This window comes from Myotis nattereri, assembly GCF_964212035.1.
Source record: "Myotis nattereri genome assembly, chromosome: 11".
Classification (NCBI taxonomy): domain Eukaryota; kingdom Metazoa; phylum Chordata; class Mammalia; order Chiroptera; family Vespertilionidae; genus Myotis; species Myotis nattereri.
Window position 1 is genome coordinate 8,395,494 of NC_138086.1, and position 18,020 is coordinate 8,413,513.

General features: G+C 37.6%; 1 protein-coding gene across 2 annotated transcripts in view; it reads left to right on the forward strand.

Annotated features, from left to right (window-relative positions):
• Nucleotides 1–18,020, forward strand: part of FOXP2 (forkhead box P2) — a 689,501-nt gene that overhangs the window by 107,942 nt on the left and 563,539 nt on the right. Inside the window, exon 2 of one of the 2 annotated variants that reach the window (XM_081102058.1) lies at nucleotides 11,506–11,650. The exons of the other annotated variant lie outside the window; for it this stretch is intronic. The gene's annotated coding sequence lies outside the window, so the exon portion shown is untranslated. The remainder of the gene's footprint in view (nucleotides 1–11,505; nucleotides 11,651–18,020) is intronic. 2 annotated transcript variants of the gene reach the window in all.

The following is an 18,020-nucleotide window of genomic DNA, read 5'->3' on the forward strand; positions in this document are numbered from 1 at the left end:
AAAGGAGGAGACAAAAAAACAAACAAAAACAAAATGCAAAATAACAACAAAAAGCAAATGAAAGAACAAGAGAACTCACCAGAAGAAGACATAAATGTAACTGAGATAAGAAATTTATCTGATATAGAGTTCAGAATAATTATAATAAAGTTACTCAACAGTATGAAAAAAGACATAGTAACTATGAAAAAACGGAAATAAAGAATGACATAGCACAAGTAAAGAAAACATTGGAGGAATATACAGCAGATTAGGGGAAGCCGAGGGTCAGATCAGTGAATTAGAAGACAGGGTAGAAAAAAATCACTCAATCAGAGAACCAAAAAGGAAAAACAATTAAAAAATAGGAGGACAGCTTAAGAGAGCAGTGGAACAACATGAAATAGAACAATATTCACATAGTAGGCAAAAGGGAGAAAGAGATAGAGAACATGTTTGAAGAAATAATAGCAGAATACTTCCCTAACCTGCTGAAGGAAAAAGTCTCACAAATTCAGAAGGCACATGGAGTCCCAGGCAAGAAGAACCCAAACAGGCCCACACCCAGACACATCATAATTAAAGATAAAGAGAGAGTCTTAAAGGCAGCAAGAGAAAACAAACTGTTACCTACAAAGGAGCTCCCATAAGGCTGTCAGATGATTTTTCATCAGAAACTCTATAGCCAGAAGGGAATGACATGAAGTATTCAAAGTAATGGAAAGCAAGGATCTGAAACCAAGATTACTATATCCATCAAGGTTATCATTCAAGATAGATTGTGAAATAAAGAGCTTCCCAGATGAAAAAAAAAAGGCTAAAGGAATTCATCACCACCAAGCCAGTATTAAAATAAATGCTAAAGGGACTGCTGTAATGAGAAGAAGAAATAGAGAAACCTAGGCATATAGAATTAAAATGGCAATAAGTAAGTACCTATCAATAATAACTTTATATGTAAATGTATTATATGCTCAAATCAAAAGATGTAGGGTAGCTAAATGGATAAGAAAACATGAACCATATATAGGCTATCTATAAGAGACCCACCGCAGAACAAAGGACTCACACAGACTAAAAGTGAAGGGACGGAAAATAATTCCCATGCAAATTGAAAAGAAAAAATAAAGCTAGGATAGTAATACTCATATCTGATAAAATAGATTTCAAAATGAAGACCATTACAAGAGACAGTAAAGGCCACTATATACTACTAAAGGGATCAATCCGACAAGAGGATATAACCATGGTAAACATATATGCTCCCAATATAGAAGCACCTAAATATATTAAAAAAACTTCTAGAGGACTTTATGGGAGAGATTGATAACAATATAGTCATAGTAGGAGACTTTAACACCCTGATGATTTCACTAGATAGATCTTCCAGACAAAAATTTAACAAGGGAACAGTGAATCTAAAGGAAAAACTGGGTTAGATTGATTTAATTGAGACTTTTAGAACATTTCACCTCAATGCTGCAGAATATATATTCTTCTCAAGTGCACATGGGTCCTTCACAAAGATAGACCACATGTTCGGACACAAAAAAGTAACTACAAATTCAAGAAGATCTAAAGAAGATCAAGAATCTTCTCAGATGACAGTGGAATGAAATTAGAAATCAACTACAGTAAAATCACCCAAAAACATTCAAACACATGGAGGCTAAATAGTATATTATTAAACAACTAGAGGCCTGGTGCACAAAAATTTGTGCACTTGGGAGGGCGTCCCTCAGCCCGGCCAGCAACCATTTGCAGTCTAGGACCCATTGGGGGATGTCCACCTGTCAACTTAGGCCCACTCCCTGGGGGATCAGGCCTAAGCTTGCAGTCAGACATCCTTCTGGGAGCCAGGGAGCCCTCAGGGGATGTCCGACTAAAGGCATAGACCCCCAAGAGAGCTGTGATGAGGAAGCTGGGGTTACAGAGGAGCCAAGCTGTCCCACCCCACCGCCCTCGGTTGGGTCACACACAGGACACACGGGCAGGCTGGCGGATCGCTGCGGCCTGGCCAGGCTGCCCTGGGTCAGGTCGCACATGGGATGCCCACCGCCCCAAGTTGCAAATAGCAGGCCCGGATGGCAGCGGGGTATGCAGGATGGCGCTTACCTGCCCTGCCTGCAGTATGCAAATTAGCCGCCATATTTGTTGGTGGTTAATTTGCATATTGTGCTGATTAGCCAATGGGAGGTGTAGCAAAGGTACAGTCAATTACCATGTTTGTCTATTATTAGATAGTATGAATGGGTTACCATGATATCAAGAAAGAAATGAAAACTTCCTGGAGCCCAATCTGGTTTGGCTCAATGGATAGAGAGCATCAGCCTGTGGACTGAAGGGTCCCAGGTTCGATTCCAGCCAAGGGCACATGCCTGGGTTGCGGACTTGATCCCCGATAGGGGGAGTGAAGGAGGCAGCAAATCAATGATTCTCTCTCATCATTGATGTTTCTACCTCTCTCTGCCTCTCCCTTCCTCTCTAAAATAAATAAAATATATTTAAAAAAAGAAAACTTCCTGGGAACAACTGAAAATGAACACACAACAACCCACAACCCAAACTCCCTAAGACACAGCAAAAGTAGTCCTGAGAGGGAAGTTCATACAACTCCTCACAAAACAAGAAAAATTAATAATGGACTACTTAACCCTACAACTTAAAGAAGTATAAAGGGAACAATAAGAAAAGCCAAAAGTAAGTAGAAGGAAGGAAATAAAGATTATAGCAGAAATAAATGACATAGAGACTAAAAAGAAAAAGATATACAAAAAAATCAATAAAACTAAGAGTTGGTTCTTTGAAAGGATAAACAAAATTGATGAACCATTAGCCAGACTCATCAATAAATAAAGAGAGAGGACCCAAATAAATAAAATCAGAAATGAAAGTGGTGAAGTGACCACTGATACCACAGAAATACAAAGGATTGTAAGAAAATACCATGAATAACTATATGCCAACAAGTTGGACAATGTGTATGAAATGGACACGTTTCTAAAAAAAAAAAATACAGTCTCCCAAAAGTGAATCAGGAAGAATCAGAAAACCTGAAATAGGCCAATAACAACTGATGAAATAGAAGTAGTAATAAGGAAACTCCCAGCAAACAAAAACCTAGGTCTGGATGGCTTCACAGGGGAGTTTTACTAAATATTCAAACTATCCTATCCTTCTCAAACTATTTCAAAAAAATCCAAGAGGAGAGAACACTTACAAGATCTTTTTATGAGACCAGCATTATCCTAATTCCAAAACCAGATAAAGGCACTACAATATCACTGATTCTTAACAAAATATTAGCAAATTGGATCCAGCAATATGTTGAAAAGATCATACACTATGACCTTGTGGGATTTATTCCAGGGATGCAAGGCTGGTACAATATTTGCAAATAAATAAATGTGTTACATCACATAAACAAATTGAAAGTCAAAAATCACATGATCATATCAATAGATGCAAAAAAAAATCAACAATATCCAACACACATTTTTGATAAAAACTCTCAGCAAAGAAGCATAGAGGGAGTATATCACAACATGATAAAGGACGTATATGACACATTGATAGTGAACATCACACATAATGGGCTAAAAGTAAAACCATTTCTCTTAAGAACAGGAACAAGACAGGGATGCCCTCTCTCACCACTCTTATTCAACACAGCACTGGAAGTGCTAGCCACAGACACGAAGAAGAAATAAAAGGCATATAAATTGGAAAGGAGAATTAAAACTGTCATTATTTGCAGATGATGTTGTACATAGAAAACCCTAAAGACTACATCAAAATACTACTAGAATTAATAAATGAATTTGGCAAGGTAGCAGGATACCAAATCAACACTGAAAAATCTATGGCATTTCTATACACCAATAATGAATTCTCAGAAAGAGAAACTAAACAAACAGTAATTTGCCATTGCAACAAAGAAATTAAGATACTTAGGAATAAACTTAACCAAGGAGGTAAAAGATTTGTACTCAAATGTTGAAAAAAAGAAATAGAGGAATATATAAACAAGTAGAAAAATATGCTGTGTTCATGGATTGGTAGAATTAACATCATTAAAATGTCCATACTACACAAGGAAATCTACAGATTCAATACAATCCTTATTAAAATACCAACAACATGTTTCACATATCTAGAAAAAAATACTCAAAAAATTTATATGGAACCAAAAAGAACCCCTAATAGCTGTAGCAATCTTGAGAAAGAAGAACAAAGTTGGAGGAATCACAAAACCAGATATCAAGTTATGCTACAAAGCCACTCTAATAAAAATAGTGTGGTACTGGCACAAGAACAGGAATATAGATAAATGCAACAGAACAGAGACCTCAGAAATCAAACCAAGCCATTACACTAAAGTAATATTTGACAAAAGAGGCAAGCGCATACAATGGAGTCAAGTCAGTCTCTTCAATAAATGGTGTTGGAAGAATTGGATAGATACATGCAAGCAAATGAAACTAGACCACCAACTTACACCATAAATAAGAATAAACTCAAAATTGAAAAAAGACTTAATTGTAAGGTAGGAAACCATAAAAATCCTAGAAAACCATAGGCAGCAAAATCTCAAACATCTCTCATAACAATATGTTTGTGGGCACATCTCATAGGGCAATGGAAAATAAGGAGAAAATAAACAAATGGGACTGCAGCAAAAGAAACCATCAACAAAACGAAAAGGGAGCCCACTGTATGGGAGATCATATTTGGCAATGATACATCTGATAAAGGGTTAATATCCAAAATATATAAGGAACTTGTACAACATACAAAAGGAAGACAAACAATCCAATTAAAAAATGGGCAAAGGTCCTAAATAGACACTTCTCCAAAGCAGACATACAGATGGCCAAGAGACAGGAAAAATACTCAAAGTCACTGATCAGCAGAGAGATGCAAATTAAAATGACAATGAGGTATCACCTCACACTTATCAGAATGGTTATCATCAAGAATCAGCAAATGACAAATGCTGGTGAGGATGTGGAGAAAAGGGAACCCTACTGTACTGCGGGTGGGATTGCAGACTGGTGCAGCTGTTATGGAAAACAGTAGGGAGTTTTCTCAAAACATTAAATATGGAACTGCCATATGACCCAGTGGCCCCACTTCTAGGAATAAATCCTAAGAAACCTGAAACAACAATCAGAAAGAATGTATGCGCCCCATATGTTCATAGCAGCACAATTTATAATAGCTAAGATCTGGAAGCAGCCCAAGTGCCCATCATTAGATGAGTGGATAAAAAAGCTGTGGTACATTTGAACCATGGAATGCTATGCAGCCATAGAAAAGAAGAACTGCTTACCCTTTGAGACAACAAGGAGGGACCTGGAGAGTATTATGCCAAGTGAAATAAGTCAGTCAGAGAAAGACAAGTATCACATGATCTTGCTCATATGTGGAATCTAATTAACAAAATAAGCTGATGATTGGAGTGGACCCAGAGACATGGAAGCATGGAACAGAGTGCGGGATCTTGGAGGGAAGGTGGAGTAGGATTTCAGAAATAAGCTCGTGGCCCCGATTTAACCATGAACTTAAAAAAAAATTTTTTTTTTGATTTTTAGAGAGAGGAAGGGAGAGGGAGAGAGAGAAATATCAATGATGAGAGAGAAACATGGATCGGCTGCCTCCTGCATACCCACTGCTGGCAATCTTGCCTGCCATCCGGGCATGTGTACTGATGGGGAATCGAACCAGTGACCTCTTGGTGCATGGGTCAAAGCTCAACCACTGAGCCACACAGGCCAAGCTATTGATTCCTTTTAGTTCAACTCAAAAGATGTCCTTTGCCCTATTTATCTCCAGCAGAAGTTGAAGTCCTTTTCTATTTCACTAGGTTCACTCTACTAGGTTTCCCATATATACACACATATATATATACACTGAGTGGCCAGATTATTATGATCACCCCATCAGTACTTCGTTGGGCCACCTTTTGCCTTCAATACTGCAGCGATTGATTCTTCTTGGCATTGACTCCACAAGATGTTGAAAGGAGATGCGAGGAATCTGGCACCATGCCTGATGAATAGCAGTGTCCAGTTCTGTGAGATTTGATGGTTGTGGAACCAGCTGCCTGATGGCTCTTTTAACTTCGTCCCACAAATGCTCAATTGGATTGAGATCTGGTGATTGTGGGGGACACCTAAGCAAGGTAAAGTCTCCCTCATGTTCTTGAAACCACTCGTGCACAATACGAGCACCATGGCATGGCACATTGTCTTGTTGGAAGAAGCCATCTCCATTGGGATATGCCATCAGCATGATAGGATGTACTTGATCAGCAATGACACTTAGGTATGTTGTGCTATTCAGACGTTGTTCCACACGAATTAAAGGGCCCAAATCATGCCAGGAAAACGTGCCCCAAACCATAACACTGCCCCCACCGGCTTGAAGGGTTGTACTCATGCATGTGGGGTGCATGCTTTCATGCTGTTTCTACCAAATTCTCACTCTGCCATCTGCATGATGCAACTGGAAATGTGATTTATCGGACCACATGACTTTTTTCCAATGTTCGACTGTCCAATCCTTGTGTTCCTGTGCGAATTAGAGATGTTTTATCTTGGTAACTGCAGACAGCAAAGGTGTTTGAACATGCCTTCAGCTTCCATATCCCATATGATGTAGTGTACGGCTAATTTGCCTACAAACATCAGTGGTCATAATGATCTGGCCACTCAGTATATATGTTCAAAGGCTGTTAAATCACGTTGTTTACATATATCTTCAGAAAAAAATCCCTACTACTGTTGTGGTAAACAGCCTGCTTTCCTATGTATAATGACCTTCTAGCAACTTCAGTGCGAAATTATAGCTAATTTGCCTACAAACGTCAGGTGATCATAATAATCTGGCCACTCATTGTATATGTGTGTGTATATGCATATATAAGTACATATACTGTATATACACACTAGTATATATATAGACTAGTATATATATGTATATACATACACTAATATATATATATAGTATAACTCTGTTGTAAACATATTTATTTATTTATTTATTTATCTATCTATCTATCTATTTATTTATTTATTTTGAAAGGCCATTTCATAAATTAATTTGGGGCCCTTGTCAAGGACCCAAAGTAAATAATACAAATACAGTAGTAGGGCCTCTTGCTTGTCAGTTGGAAGGTGCAAATGAAATGAAACATACAGAAACAGCATGCAAAATTTTGTAAAAAAAAAAAAAAAAAAAAAGAATGGCTTGTTAATATATTTTTATGGTGATGTCAAGATGGTTCTAGTTCAGTGAACACCTCGCCCAGGTGGGAGGGTGACTCAGGCTGGCTCACCACATCCCTTTGTACCTGCATCTCCCAGTTCAGGTGCCTCGCTGGTGTCCTGTGGATTCTCAGGGTTCCAGGAGCTTCATGCTCACACCTTCCTTTCTCAGGTGTCACCTGGAATCTTGCTCTATGGATGTTTCCCATAACTCACCCCTCCCTGAAGGGAGTTTTGGGCTTGGTTTACCTTGCAAAGGGTCTCATGAGGTGCTTCAGGCCCCGTTAGTAATGAGTGTTGTCCAGAAGGCAGCATCTCCTAAGCTTTTCCACAAATAGCCCCATTAGGCATCACACCTTCTGTGTGGTCACATATGTTTGGAAAAACAGTGTCCATCTGGCCGGCATGGCTTATTGGTGGATCGTTGACCTATGAACCAGGAGGTCATGGTTCCATTCCCAGTCAGGGCACATGCCCGGGTTGTGGGCTCGAGCCCCAGTAGGGGGTGTGCAGGAGACAGCCGATTGATGATTCTCTCTCATCATTGATATTTCTCTCTTTCTCTCCCTCTCCCTGCCTCTCTGAAATCAATAAAAATATATTAAAAATAAAAGGAATACAATCTTGTTCACTCTAATCCCACCAAAATACTTTTGTCATGTAGCAACATCAGAGAAAATGATAAAAAAGAAAATAATTTGTTGATAAAAAGAAATAATATATTAATGATACTTTGGATGAATGTATAAAGTCATTATCCAAACTTGGACATTTTTGAGAAGGGATAGCTATTAATAATTAAGTATGCCCTAGCTCCGTGGTCGGCAAACCGCAGCTCACGAGCCACATGCGGCTCTTTGGCCCTTTGAGTGTGGCTCTTCCACAAAATACCACGTGTGAGAGTGCACGTACAGTGCGATTGAAACTTCGTGACCCATGCGCAGAAGTCGGTATTTTGTGGAAGAGCCGGTATTTTATGGAAGAGCCACACTCAAGGGGCCAAAGAGCCGTATGTGGCTCGCGAGCCGCGGTTTGCCGAGCCACAGTTTGCCGACCACTGCAGCTGGTTTGGCTCAGGGGATACAGCATCAGCCTGTGGACTTAAGGGTCCTGGGTTCGATTCTGGTCAAAGGCACATGCCTGGGTTGCAGGCTTGATCCACAGTACGGACATGCAGGAGGCAGCCGATCAATGATTCTCTCTCATCATTGATATCTCTCTCCAGTCTCCTCTGAAATAAAAAATATATATATTTAAAAATAAATGTTATTATTTAAAAAATAATTATGAATCACAGCTATCTCATGCAATCCAGGAGGCATGCTCAGCCTGATTGTAGCTCACATCTATTGAGAGCTACTTATCTGTTAGACACTGAGACAAGTTCTTTACCAGTATATCTTATCTAATGACTAAGAGTTAGGTTTGCAAGCATTAATAATTATTTCTTTTTATATACTGAGCTAGAGGCTCAGTGGATGAATCTGTGCATGGGTGGGGTCCCTCGGGGTGCCTGCGGGGATCGGGCCCCAGCTCGTGCCCCCAGGCTTGCAGCCCCAGCTCATGCCCCCAGCCTCACAGCCGTACAGTCCTGCCTGGCACCCCGCGTGGCCTGGTGCCACCCCCTCACCTGCTCCACCATCCTGTCTGCGGGGTGAAGATCAGAGACGGTGCCCCCCACTCCCCCAAACACCCCGCTCCCTCAGTGCCTGGGAGTTGGGTGGCGGCCCGCCCCCCACGGCCACTGCTGGTTGCCATCTGCAGGGCGATCAGCAGGGCAATCTGGCCGCCACTCACACCCGCCTTGACCTGGTGCTTCCCTCTCACCTGCTCCACCATCCGGCTGCAGTCCCACTCTCATCGGGACCCATCAGTGCCTGCAGTGCCTCCACTGCTGCCCACTGCCCATGCTGCCTCGCTGACACCTGCCATGTTCAGCACCTCCTCCTGCCCCTGTCAAACTCCTGGTTGAGGGGACAATTTGCATATTAGGCTTTTATTATATAGGATTCACTGACAAAAATGTGACTTTGATGACTTTACTGAGCTTAACTGTTTATTAAATAAAAAAAACTGTTACTCACTACATATCAATTTCTGTCCTAAAGAATGAGGAAATGAAGATGATTAATACATGGTTTTCATTGTTAATGATCTACCAGTACAGTTGACAGAATCCGGGGATAAAATTTCAATGCAATTTGGTAAAGTGTCATGATGATAATGTAGTTTGTGAGGATCCCAAGTAGTATTTTGGTACATTATGTAATGTATTTTTTAGGTTTAGGATTATAGCATAATTGGACTTTGCAAGGTAGAGTTTGCTTTTTCGTGAAAAGAAAGTTTTATCAATGGAAAAGATAATGTAAAGCTAACTGTATGTGTAAGTTGTTTTTTCTCTGTCCTGGAAAGTATAGTTGACATGATGTGAGTGTAGTGTGTATATGTGTGTGCATGCGTGTGTATAAGAGAAGGGGGAAAGGAAGGAGAGAGGCCATTTTTTTATCACAAAAGATGCATTTCTATATCTACAATGTAATTTTAGCTACATTCAACCTATATTCTGTGAAGGTCTAGCATATTTCTCTGACACATCTGGTAGATATGTATGGCATTAATTAGCATAGGTATTGCTATAAATGACATGTCAATTCAGGACAACAAAATGGTATTTGTTACTGATGTCAATCATTCATCCTTTGTCAGTTCAAAAGACTTCCCTAAAGGAATATGCATTGATCTTCACAGATCCAAAATACAGCAAAACCATTACTGTGTTCTACAAACAAAAGATTGAAGTACCTATGCTTGAAAAGCCATATAAAGATATTCCTATAGAAAGTGTATAATGTTTGTAAGTTTTAATGTTAAGATTGTTAAATTGGGTCAAGATTCGTTGAATCTTTCAAAAAGAAAACATAATAGTTGCATGTAATCCAAAGATCTAGTCTTGAATTAATTTCCTCCCTCAGTAGTTTTAATTTTTGGTAGTCATATTTGTGCTTTTGTTTCACCTTCAAATAATTTTGATATATACCAGTGATTACAAGTAGAGCTTGCAATGTTTAAAAACTGAAGAGGATCACACAAGTATCATTTTGTGTTCAGATTGATGACAGAAAGAGGTACCCTTGTGCCCGCGTATTTTTTTTTTTTGTATTTAGCTATTCTGATAGATATTGATTGACTTCATTTGTTTACTATGTTTCCAATATACTTAAAAATAATAATCATAAGTGTAATAGTTTTGACTTTAAGCAAAAACTGGCTTTAAAGTGCTAGCGGACATATTTTCACAAAACATCTATATTTTATTTCCATTTTTCTCCAATGCTCCCCTACATTCTTATTTATTATTTAATAGGAGGCAATTAATAACTTTAAGATAAGGATAGAGGGTATGACACACATTTAAGATATTTATCTTATTTCATTTTAATGAGGCAGAAAATATTCATTATTAGAACCTTATATTTGTAAAATATAATTAATTCTCTTAAAATTATGAATTTACATACCACAAAAGGTCAGGGAATTATACATCATATTTCTGTGTACTTATATGGGTAGGATATGTTGCATTTTTACGTCTTATGGATGTTAAAGAATTGGCATGAAACCAGATTTCAAATGTACTCATGTCATGCATTCTAATTTGACCAACATGCCTTGTTTGAATAGCAGTTCCCCAGCCTTTGCGCCATCATTGAAGTCCTTATTCCATATTTTTTGCCCTGCCTTATAGACCCTCTGACATCTATTTCTGGTCTGTCTCAGGCTCTCAAAATCATTTTTTTTTATTATTCCATTAACAATTTAAAAATGGATTTTTCTTCATACTTTCCTAATCATCCTATAATTATTTAGCCTTCAGACATTAAAATGAATGAGTAAAAATATTTGATATCTAATCATCTCTTCCAGTCCATTCAAATTCATGGATTTGTAAAATTATGTTAAAGTCTTTAAAAAATACATTTGAGTAGGCTTTTGTAGTCATTTGGATTTTGATAATTAATTTTCTCATGTTATCCTGCTTAGCCATAAAAAGGAAAAAGAAGATAGATATGGGTTTCTTTTAGTGGTGTTAATTTAAAGCACTTGATTTATTTATTAATAATATTCAACAATGGCAATTCCTATTGTCTCTGTTCACCTTGGATTCAACAGAAAATAATGAGATGCCTCCACCCCCAGCACATTAAAAAAAGTTTAATGCATTTTGTAATAATTGATTAAAAGTATAATTTCCCTCTAGATCAAACAAATAATAGAAGTCTGTTCAAGCTTTGTCCTGACCTATTCTGGAAGTAGAAGAATACCCTGGAGAAAGGAGCATTGTCAGTACAAAGAATAAGACTCCTCAATCCTGGGAGAGAGAATTAAACTCTAACCCTCCAAATGTAAGTCATCTGTACTTTATATTTTTCATCCCTCAGTTTTTGTGGCTATTCAGGTATTGGTAGAAACATATATGATGACAATGTTATTTGGATTTTTTTCTGGATGGCAAAATATACAGTGTTTTGGTTGGTAACTTTTATACATCCATGTGTGTTAATATTTAATAACTAATATGATAAGGTAATGATTTACAATAATTATGTTTAATGCAAAATGGGTTAATTTTAATTTTACTTTCTGGTGCAGAAATGTTAAGAATGTTGAGATTATTCTGATGAAAAGAAGGTGACTTCCTTTGATTTAGTATCTGCAATTGTGTCATCATAATCCCTTTTTGCTCCAAACATTGGTTCTTTTTTTCTTTCATATTTCTTCATATCTGAGAAAAAGACTATCCTAACATATCTATTTAAATACACCTTCCAGTAAGAGAGTCATTAAGTCCTTTTCCCACTTTGCATGGTGAAAATGAATTGGACTGAATTCATATTCATAGTCTATTATAAAAATATGTAAATTTTGTCAGCTCAGTGTATTGGAAAGACTGATTTCCTATCCTGTTAGGAAGAACTTAAAATATGTGGGTTGATTATTATATGGAAACACAGAATTCAGTTGCTGTTTAGAAATTAAGAGGATGGGAGGATTCCAAAATGGAGGCAGAGTACGTGGAAGCTACACTGACACTCTCCCAGGACCAAACTGGAAATACAACCAAAATACAGAAAAACCATCCTGAAAAATCACCTGAAGACTAGCTGGAGAAAACCCTGATGACCAGGGATGGAAAGTGGAGACCTCATAGAGACTGGTAGGAAGTGCAGAGTTGCAAAAGGTCTGGCCGGGATCCCACAGACAGCAGCTGAAGGTCCAGAGGGATATCTCAGCTCTAGAGAATTCCCACTGAGAACTCTGTGCTCTAAACCCCAAGCTGGGCTCCCTGGCCCAGAGAACCAGAACTGAGAAAGTTGCCCACATAACATCTGGCTGTGAAAAGCAACAGGGTTGCTGTACTCCAAGGAGAGATGGCTGGAAATGCAGGCACCCTCTTAAAGGGCCAACACAAAAAATTTAGAGTGCAGCCATTCACTTTGTGCTCCAGCAGAGGGAGGGCAGAGTGGACTGGAACTGTGTGGGCAGAAGCCAGGTTTGGGGGCTCTGGGGTTGGAGTTTGGAGGGCAGCCAGCCCAGTCTCCTATGCTGAGTCATTCCCTCATACTGCAGAAGACATCTTTCTTTGGTGAACCTTTACCATCCAGATAGTTTTGCCTGGGGGAAGGCAGTTGACCTACTCTGTTGGAAGACCTCTCCCCTCACCCTGTGGTTGATAGTCTGAGGCTAATCAAACCTGAATGTCAGTAAGACTGCAGGTAGAGTTGGATATCTGGAGGCTTTGAGTCTTTGCCTGAACTAATCTGGGGCCTGGGGCTAGGAAAAGCAGATCCTGGTGCACATCTTGGTCCTTGCCAAAGACACACAGCCCCAGCAAAGAGAGCCATAAAATGTGGATTGCTGATAGCTCCAAACAGGGGACTCAGGGCCAGTCACAAACAGCATCTGGCATTGTCCTGCACTAGAGATTGGGAGTTGTAATGCATCTACCCAATATGCATAAACAAATCCAAACAGGCAGCCAAAATGGGGAGGAAAAACCAAAACAAAACAAAACAAAAAACAGGCCCCAAATGAAAGAACAAGAGAATTCTCCAGAAGACCTAAATGAAATGGAGATAATAATTTATTAGACATAGAGTTCAGGATAATTATGGCAAAGAAGTTCAACAACATGAGAAAAGATATAGTAACTATGAAGAATGACATAGCATTAATAAAGAACACAGTGGAAGGAACATTCAGCAGATTAGGGGAAGCCAAGGATCAGATCAGTAAGATGATAGGGTAGAAAAAAATCACTCAATCACAGAACCAAAAAGAAAAAAAAAAAAATTAAAAAGCAGGACAGCTTACAGGAGCTGTGAGACAACAGGAAATGTAACATTTTTTTCATGGGAGTACCAGAAGATGAAGAAAGTGAGCAAGTGCTAGTGAACGTCTTTGAAAATAATAGCAGAAAACTTCTCTAACCTGGTGAAGGAAAAAGTCATACAATTTCAGGAGGCACAGAGAATCCCAATCAAGAAGAACCCAAACAGGCCCACACCTAGACACATCATAATTAAAGTTTCAAATATTAAAGACAAAGAGAGAATCTTAAAGGCAGCAAGAGAAAAGCAAACTGTTACCTACAAAGGAACTCCCATAAGGCTGTCAGCTGATTTCTCATCAGAAACTCTACATGCCAGAAGTGAATGGCATGAAGTATTCAAGGTAATGTAAAGCAAGGATCTGAAACCAAGATTACTATAGAAAGAGTACCCATAAGGCTAGCCTTCAAAATAGACGGTGAAATAAAGTGCTGCCCAGACTAAAAAAGGCTAAAGGAGTTTATCACCACCAAGTCATCACTGCAGGAAATGCTAAAAAGACTGCTGTAATGAGAAGAAATAGAGAAACATAGGCATAAAGAATTAAAATGGCAATATATAAGTACCTATCAATAATAACCTTAAATGTAAATGGATTTAAAGCTCCAATCCAAAGATTTAGGATAGCTGAATGAAGATAAAAATATGACCCAATTATATGCTGTCTATAAGAAGCCCATCTCAGAACAAAAGACTCCTAAAGGATGAGAGTGAAAGGATGGAAAAAAAAAATCTCCATGCAAATTGAAACAAACAAAAAAAGCTGGGGTAGCAATACTTATATCTGACAAAATAGACTCAAAATGAAGGCCATCACAAGGGACAGTAAAAGTTCACTACATACTATTAAAGGGATCAATTTAACAAGAGGATACATGCACTCAATATATTAAAAAACTTCTAGAGGACTTTAAGGGAGAGATCAACAGCAATACAGTCATAGTAAGGGACTTCAACACCCATTAACTTCCCTGGATAGATCTTCCAGACAAAAAATTAACAAGGAAGTAGAGTCTCTAAATGACACACTGGATCATATGGATTTAATTGACATTTATAGAACATTTCACCCCAATGCTGCACAATATAAATTCTTCTCAAGTGCACATGGGTCATTCTCAAAGACAGATCATATGTTAGGATAAAACAAATGACTCTACAAATCAAGAAGATTGAAATAATATTAAGCATCTTCTCAAATCACAATGAATGAAATTAGAAATCCACTACAGTAAAAACACTCAAAATAGATGGTGAAATAAAGTGCTGCCCAGATAATAAAAAAGGCTAACCACATGGAGATAAATATAATGTTATTAAATAATGAGTGGGTTACCAAAGAGATCAAGAAAGAAATCAGAAAGTTTCTGGAAACAAATGAAAAAGAACTCACAACAACTCAAAATCTCTGGAACTTCCCTGAGAGGGAAGTTCATAACACTGCAGATCTCCCTAAAAAAAAAAAAAAAAAAAGAAAAGAAAAGTTCATAATAAACTATTTAACCATACAACTTAAAGAATTAGCAAGAGTACAAGAAAAATCCAGAGTAAGTTGAAGGAAGGAAATAATAAAGATTATAGCAGAAATAAATAACGTAGAGGCTAAAAAACAATACAAAAAAATCAATGAAGCGAAGAGCTAGTTCTTTGAAAAGATAAGTGAGATTGATGAACCATTAGCCAGATTCATCAAGAAACAAAGAGAGAGAACCAAATGAAATCAGAAAGGAAAGCAGTGAAGTAATAACTGACACCAAAGAAATACAAAGCAAATGCTATGAACGACTATATACCAAGAAACTACATAACTTTGGTGAAATGGACAGATTACTAAATATATATATATGATATCCCAAAACTGAATCAGGAAGAATTAGAAAACCTGAATAGTCTAATAATGACTGATGAAAGAGAAGCAGTAATAAGAAAACTTCCATCAAACAAAATCTCTGGTTTGGAGGGCTTCACAGGGGAGTTTTACCAAATCTTCAAAAACAACTAACACCTATCTTCCTCAAACTATTCCAAAAATCCAAGAGGAAGGAACACTTCCAAGCTTTTTATACTAGGCCAGCATTATCCTAATTTCAAACCAAATAAAAACACTATGAAGAAAGAGAATTACGGGCCAATATTCCTGACGAACATAGATTCTAAAATCCTGAACAAAATATTAGCAAATCACATCTTCAACGTACTAAAAGGACCATACACCATGACCAAGTGAGATGTATTCCAGGGATGCAAGGCTGCTACAATATTCAAAAATCAATAAATATGATATAGCATATATACAAATTAAAAGTCAAAATCACATGATCATATCAATAGATGCACAAAATCCAATACCCATTTTTTTATAAAAACTCTGAGCAAACAGGAATAGACGGATCATATCTCAAAATCATAAAGGCAGTATATGACAAACCTACAGCCAACATAATTCTCAATGGGCAAAAACTAAATCCATTTTCCCTAAGAAGAAGAACAAGACAGGGATGTTCACTTTCACCACTCTTATTCAACATAGAACTGGAAGTCCTAGCCACAGCAATCAGACACGAAACAGAAATAAAAGGTATCCAAATTGGAAAGGAGGAAATAAAACTGTCATTATTCACAGGTGACATGATATTGTACATAGAGAACCCTAAAGACTCCATCAAAAAACTTCTATATTTAATAAAGGAATTCAGCAATGTAGCAGGATACAAACTTAACACACAGAAATCCATGGCATTTTTTGCACAAATAATGACTTTTCACAAATAGAACCTAAGTGAACAATCCCATTTATCATTGCAACAAAAAATTAAGATACTAAGGAATAAACTTAAACAAGGAGGTATAATATTGTACTCAGAAAACTGCAGGACATTGAAAAAAAGAAATAGAAGAAGATATAAGCAAATGGAAGAATACACTGTGTTCATGGTTTAGTAGAATTAACATCGTTAAAATGTCTATGTTACCCAAGCAATCTATAGATTCTATGCAATCCCTATTCAAATACCAATGGCATATTTCACATATCTACAACAAATACTACAAAATTTATATGGAACCAAAAAATACACCAAATAGTTGCAGCAATTGTAAGAAAGAAGAGCAAAGTTGGAGGGATCACAATATCAGATATCAAACCATACTACAAAGCCTGGTACTAGCAAAAGAACAGACATATAGATCAGTGGAATAGAACAAAGACCCCATTAATGGACCCAAACTATCATGCTCAATTAATATTTGACAAAGTAGGCAAGAACATACAATGTAGTCAAGACAGTCTCTTCAATAAATGGTGTTGGTAAAATTGGACAGGTACATGCAAAAAAGTGAAACGAGACCAATCACTTACACCATACTCAAGAAGAAACTCAAAATGGATTAAAGACTTAAATGTAAATCATGAAACCTTAATATTCTAGAAGAAACCATAAGCAGCAAAATTTTAGACATTACTTGTAGCAATATGTTTATATATATATATACATATCCTAGGGAAAGTAAACTAAGGAGAAAATAAGCAAATGGGATTACATCAAAATAAAAAGCTTCTGAATAGCAAAAGATACCATCAACAAAATGAAAAGGGAGCCCACTGTATGGGAGAACATATTTGGCAATGATACATCTGATAAAGGGTTAACATCCAAAATATATAAGGAACTCATACAACTTAACAAAAGGAAGACAAAAATGGGCAAAGGATCTATATAAACACTTCTCCAAAGTGGACATACAGATGGCCAGGAGACATGTGAAAAAATGCTCAAAGTCACTGAGCATCAGAGAGATGCAAATTAAAATGACAATGAGGTATCACTTCATACCTTTCAAAATGGCTACCATCAACAAATCAACGAATGACAAGTACTGGCAAGGATGTGGAGAAAAGGGGACCCTAGTACACTGCTGGTGGGAATGCAGACTGGTGCAGCCATTATGGACAACATTATTGAGTTTTCTCAAAACATTAAATATGGAACTGCCATTTGACCCTGTGATCCCACTTCTAGTAATATATCCTAAGAAACCTGAAACACCAATCAGAAAGAATGCATGCACCCATATGTTCATAACAGCACAATCTATAATAGCTAAGATCTGGAAACAGCCCAAGTGTTCATCATTAGATGTGTGGCTAAAAAAGCTGTGGTACATTTCTACCATGGCATACTATGCAGTTGTAAAAAAGAAGGATCTCTTACCCTTTGAGACAACATGGAGGGACCTTGAGTATATTATGCTAAGTGAAATAAACCAGTCAGAAAAATACATGTATCACATGATCTCACTCATTGTTGGATTCTAATGAACAAAATAAACTAATGAACAAAATAGGTCCAGAGACATAGAAGCATGGAATAGATTGTGGAATCTC